This window comes from Dasypus novemcinctus, chromosome 8, assembly GCF_030445035.2.
Source record: "Dasypus novemcinctus isolate mDasNov1 chromosome 8, mDasNov1.1.hap2, whole genome shotgun sequence".
NCBI lineage: Eukaryota > Metazoa > Chordata > Mammalia > Cingulata > Dasypodidae > Dasypus > Dasypus novemcinctus.
Window position 1 is genome coordinate 26036226 of NC_080680.1, and position 6167 is coordinate 26042392.

Genomic DNA, 6167 nt, shown 5'->3' on the forward strand with positions numbered 1-6167 from the left:
TTGGAAGTTGTGGTTATTAGTACAACCACTTTGTGGGACTATTAGGTAGTTTCCAGTAAAATTGAAAATTTATATAACATTACCCAGTAATTTACCATTTAGCTGTATATTGGAGAAATGTTCTTTTGCCTATATACAATGCTATATGCACAAAGTTGTTCATAGCAACTGTAGAAGAATGAATGAATATAACACAATCATCTGATGGACTATTACATAGCAGTTAACATAACTGAAGGCTTATATGTATCAACAGAATGGCTTCCATAAATCTAGTGATGCATAAAGAAGTCTGCAGAAAGATATGTACAGAATGTGTATTTAAAAAGGAGTCACTTAGGTGAAGAAAGGTAAATGCAAGAAGTTAAAAATACTCTGGAAGTGCATAACAGCAGATTTGAACAGGCAGAGGAAAGAATTAGTGACACTGAAAATAGAACATCTGAAATTGTACAGTTGGTAGGACAAATAGATTTTAAAAAAATAGACCAAATTCAGCAGGAACTCAGGGAACTGAATGACAAGACTAAATGCACAAATATATTCATTATGGACATCCCACTGGAAGAAGATAAGGGAAAGGGGGGCAGAAAGAGAGTGGGAAGAAATAATGGCTGAAAATTTCCCAACTCTTATGAGGGACATGGATGTATTTGTCCATGAAATGCAGCACATTCCAAACAGTAGAAATCCTAACAGGCTTACCCCAAGACACATACTTACCATATTGTCAAATGCTCAAGACAAAGAGAGAATTCTGAAAGCAGCAAGAGAAAAGAGATCCATTACCTATAAGGGAAACTCGATAAGATAAGATTAAGTGCTAACTTCCCATGTAAAACCATGGTGGTGAGAAGGTAGTGGTATGACATAGTTAAGGTGCTAAAAGAAAAATACTGCCAGCCAAGAATTCTGTATCCAGCAAAGTTAGCATTCAAACATGAGGAAGATTTCAAAATATTCACAGATAAACAGAAATTGAGGGTGTGTCAACAAGAGTCCTGCCCTTCAAGAAATAATGAAGGGAGACCTGCAGGTTAAAAGGGAAATAAACAGGAAAGATATGGTTGGAAGAGAGTGTATAAAAGAAGATTATTAGTAAGAGTAACTAAAGAGATAAAAGAGAAATAAAAACAAAAATATGATATGTATACCTAAAGAAAAAATAGCTAATGTAAGTACTTCCTTGAGTGTAATAATATTGAATGTTAACAAATTAAACTTTCCAATGAAGAGACACAGATTGGCAGAATGCATAAGGAAATATGACCATCTATGTGCTGTCTACAAGAAACTCACCTTACACCCAGGGACACAAGGAGATTGCAAGTGAAAGGTTAGAAAACAATTTTACATGCAAGCAACGACTGAAAAAGGGCAGGAGTAGCTATATAATATAGGACAAAATAGTCTTTAAATGTTAAGACTATTGTAAAAGAAAAAGAAGGACACTATCTATTAATAAAAGGGGTAATTGATCAAGAAAAAAGAACATCATTTTTATGCATCTAACCAGGGTGCCCCAGAATACATGAGGCAAACAATGTGAAACTAAGGGGAGAAATAGATGCCTCTACAATCACAGTGGGGGGCTTAATACACCATTGGATAAAACATCTCAACAGAAGGTCAATAAAGAAACAGAGACACTGAATAATATATTAGAGAATCTAGACAAAATAGCAGATACAGAACATTACACCCAAATACAGCAGTACAAACATTCTTCTCAAGCACACATGGATCATTCTCCAGAGTAGATCAGATGCTAAGACACGGAACAAAAGTTTCAATGAATTTAGAAAGATTGAAATTATACAAAATAATTTATCTGACCACAATGGAATGAAGCTTGAAATTAATAAGGGGTAGAGAACCATAATAGGCACAAATATATGGAAGTTAAATGACACAGTCTTGAACAACCAGTGGACCAAAGATGAAATTGCAAAAGAAATCAGTAACTATGTAGAAATGAATGAAAATGAGAACAGAGCATACCAAAACTTTTGGGATGCAGCTAAAGCATTGCTGAGAAGGAAATTTGTAGCCATAAATGTCTATATTAAAAAAGAAGAAAGCGCTAAATTCAAAGACTTAACTGCACACTTGGAGGAACTAGAAAAAGAACAACAAACTAAACCCAAAGCAAGCAGAAAGAGAAAGAAAAACTAGAACAGAACTAAGTGAAAATTAGAATTAAAAAAAACACTAGAAAAAATTAACAAAACCAAAAGCTGGTTCTTTATGAAGACTGATAAAATTGTTAAACCTTTAGCTAGACTAACAAAGAAGAAAAGAGGGCAGATGCAAAAAATTAAAATAAAAAAGAGGGGATATCACCACTGACCCCACAGAAATAAATATTATCATAAGATGATACTCTGAAAAATTATATGCCAACAAGATAGATAACTTAGATAAAATGGACAAATTTCTAGAAACACACAGCAAACCACACTGATGAAAGAAGAAATAGAAGGACTCAACAGACCAATCAAAAGTAAAGAGATTGAATTAGTCATCAAAAACCCCCTAACCAAGAAAAGCCCATGAATGAATGGCTTCATGGGTGATTTTACCAATCATTCCAGAAAGAACTAATGTAGATCATGCTTAAAAGAAGCATGTAGAGGGAATATTACTTAACTCATTCTATGATGTCAACATCACTCATCACTCTAATACCAAAGTCACATAGAGATGTTCCAAGTAAAGAAAACTATAGACCAATCTCTCTAAGGAACTTAGGTACTAAAATCCTCAATGAAATACTTGCTAATCATATTTAACAACACATAAAATGAATTATACACCATGATCAACTTGGTTTTATCCCAGGTATATAAAGATGGTTTAACATAAGAAAATCAATAAATGTAAAATACCACATTAACAGATCAAAAGAAAAAAAGCACATGATCATCTCTACTGACACAGCCTTTGACAAAACACAACATCCATTCTTAATAAAAACACTTTGAAAAATAGAAATAGACAGAAACTTCCTCAAAACGATAAAGTGTATATAGGAAAAACCCACAGCTAACATCATACTTGATGGTAAAAAGTTAAAGGCTTTCCTCTAAGATATGGAAAAAGACAAGGATGCCCACTGTCAATGCTCTTATTTAACATTGTATTAGAAATATTCACTTGAGCATGTAGGCAAGAAAAAGAGATAAAAGGGATCCAAATTGGAAGGGAAGAATTTAAACTTTCACTATTTGCAGGTGACATAATCCTATGTAGAAAGCCCTAAAAAATCTACAACAAATCTAGAGCCGATAAAAAAGCTCAGTAAAGTGGCAGGATATAAGATAAACATGAAAAAAATCAGTATTTTTGTATATTAATAATGAGCAATCTCAAGAGGAAACCAAGAACAAAATTCCACTTACAATAGCAACTAAAAGAATCAAATATCTAGCAATAAACTTAACTAGGATGTAAAGGACTTGTACACAAAAAAACTACACGGCATTTTTAAAAGAAATTAAAGAAGACCTAAATAAATGGAAGAATATTCCATGTTCATGGATTGGAAGACTAGTTATCATAAAGATGTTTGTCCTACCCAAGTTGATTTATAGATTTAATGCAATTCCCATAAAAATTACAACAGCATTTTTTTTTTTCTGAATTGGAAAAGCCAATTATGAAATTTATTTGGAAGGGCAAAGGACCCCGAATAGCTACAAAGAAAAACAAAAGTGGAGAAATCACACTACCTAACTTTAAATCATACACAAAACTGCAGGGGTCAAAACTGCATGATATTGGAACAAGAATAGACATACTGACCAATGGAGCCAAACAGGGTTCTGAGATAGACCTAAACATACATAGCCAACTGATATTTCACAAGGCCGCCAAGCCCACTCAATGGGGACTGAAGAGTCTCTTCAACAAATGGGGCTAGGAGAACTGGATATCCATATCCAAGAGAATGAAAGATCATCACTATCTCACTTGCTTTACAAAAATTAACTCTAGATGCATCAAAGACCTAAATATAAGCTCCAAGAACAAAAAGGTCCTAGAAAATAAGATAGGTAAGTATCTACAAGATCTTGTAGTAGGAAATGGTTTCATAAACTTTACACCCAAAGTGCAAGCAAAGAAAGAAAAAAATAGAAAAATGTGACCTCCTTAAAATTAAAAACTTGTGCTACAAAGGAATTTGTCAAGAAAATGAAAAGGAGCTTACACAATGGGAAAAAATTTTTTGGGAACCACTTATCCAATAAGTGTCTAATATCCAGCATATATAAAGAAATTCTACATCTCAAAAATAAAAAGACAAACATCTCATTTTAAAAAAATGGGCAAGAGATTTGAATAAACAATTTTCCAAAGAGGAACTACAAATGGCTGAAAAGCACATGGAAAGATGCTTATCATTATTAGCTATTAGGGAAATGCAAATCAAAACTACAATGAGATATCATTTTACCACTATCAGACTGGCTGCTATTAAAAAATAAATAACAGAAAACAACAAATGTTGTAGAGGATGTGGAGGAATGGGAACAGTCATCCACTGCTGGTGGGATTGTAAAATGGTGCCACCATTGGGAAGGATAGTTTTGTGGTTCCTCAGGAAGCTGTCTATAGAATTGCCTTATGATCCAGCAATTCCACTACTAGTACCAGAAGAATTGAAAGCAGGTACATGAACAGATATATGCACACTAATGTTCATAGCAGCATTGTTCGTTATTGTCAAAAGCTGGAAGTAACCCAAGTGTCCATAAACAAATGAATGGATAAGTAAAATGTGCTATATACATATAATAGAACATTACTCAGCTGTAAGAAGGAATAAAGTATTGACACATGGGACAACATGGATGAATTTGAAGACCTTACATTGAGAGAAGTAAGCCAGTCACTAATGGACAATATCGCATGATCTCAATTGCATGACCTAAGCATGACCTAAACATATTGAGCAGACTCACAGAGATAGAGTCTAGAAGATAAGTTACCAGGAGATAGAAAAGGAATATAGAGTGGTGAGCCAATGCTCAATCTGGCAGAACTTATGATAAGGTGGAAAAGGGTGGTTTGGCAGTGGATGGGGGTGATGGCAATACAGGGATGTGAGTGAGGATGATGGAACTAGAGTGTGAATATGAGCAAGGTTGGGGGGTGAGTTGGATTATCCATAGAACTGAGGGGAGAGCTGGAGAAAGTAACCCGTTAACTCTGGGAGTAGAGATCTGTGGTTGAAAATGCAATCGTATTTTGTATAGACAAATATTGATAATATTTGTCAAATATGGCAGGGGAGGGTCACTGGTACTAGGTGACAGTGGTGAGGGGATGTGTGGAAAATTGTGCACCTGTAGCATGCTCCTGTGGAATATGAATGTGTTCATGTAGTCATACGATAAACACACAATAAACAACAAAATACTAACTGCCCATGCTGGGGAGTCCTGTATGTTCTCAAATAGAGGGGCAAGAATTTCATAGGCAGTGCCTAATAAAAGAAAATAGACCATATGTCAAGCCCTCAATATTAATGCAAGTAACTATGAACCTTATTCTTGTAAAATTTAAACCAACCTAAAAATAACTATTGCCTAAGAATTACCTCCTGAAAACTTCCTATTTCTCCATTATCAAATTTCACTGAATTATGGATAAATTTTGGAGGTGATGGTACTCAAAAATAGTGGGTGGTAGCACTGTCCTAAAAATTCTGTGTTAAAGCCATGTTACTACATTGAAAAATTGTAAGATTCAGGACTATAAACACTCCATGCTTAAAAAAGATTTTGCCATGTTATTTGGAGTACCTCATATCCTTTAAATTTTTTTATAAACTTAAAATACAAAGCATCAATGTTTAGCATGACTCCTTTTGTTTGTCAATGCACTTTTTTCATTCATTGTTATTGTTGTTTTGATCCTTTACTTTTAGGCTAATTTCCGGCACTTCATCTTATGTCAGATTCAAGTTTTATCCAGTGCATACTTGCAGCTTTGAAGACTCTTTCCACCCAGTTTCATAAGTTCACTTCCTCTTGCATTTAAACCACATTTCATCTTAGAAGAATAGTGGTAATTAAATTTGATGAGTAGCTTCTTCTGCCCTTGGATGAACTCGGCAAATGACAGCAACTTTACTAGGATTTAATTCACAAGGTATTGATATA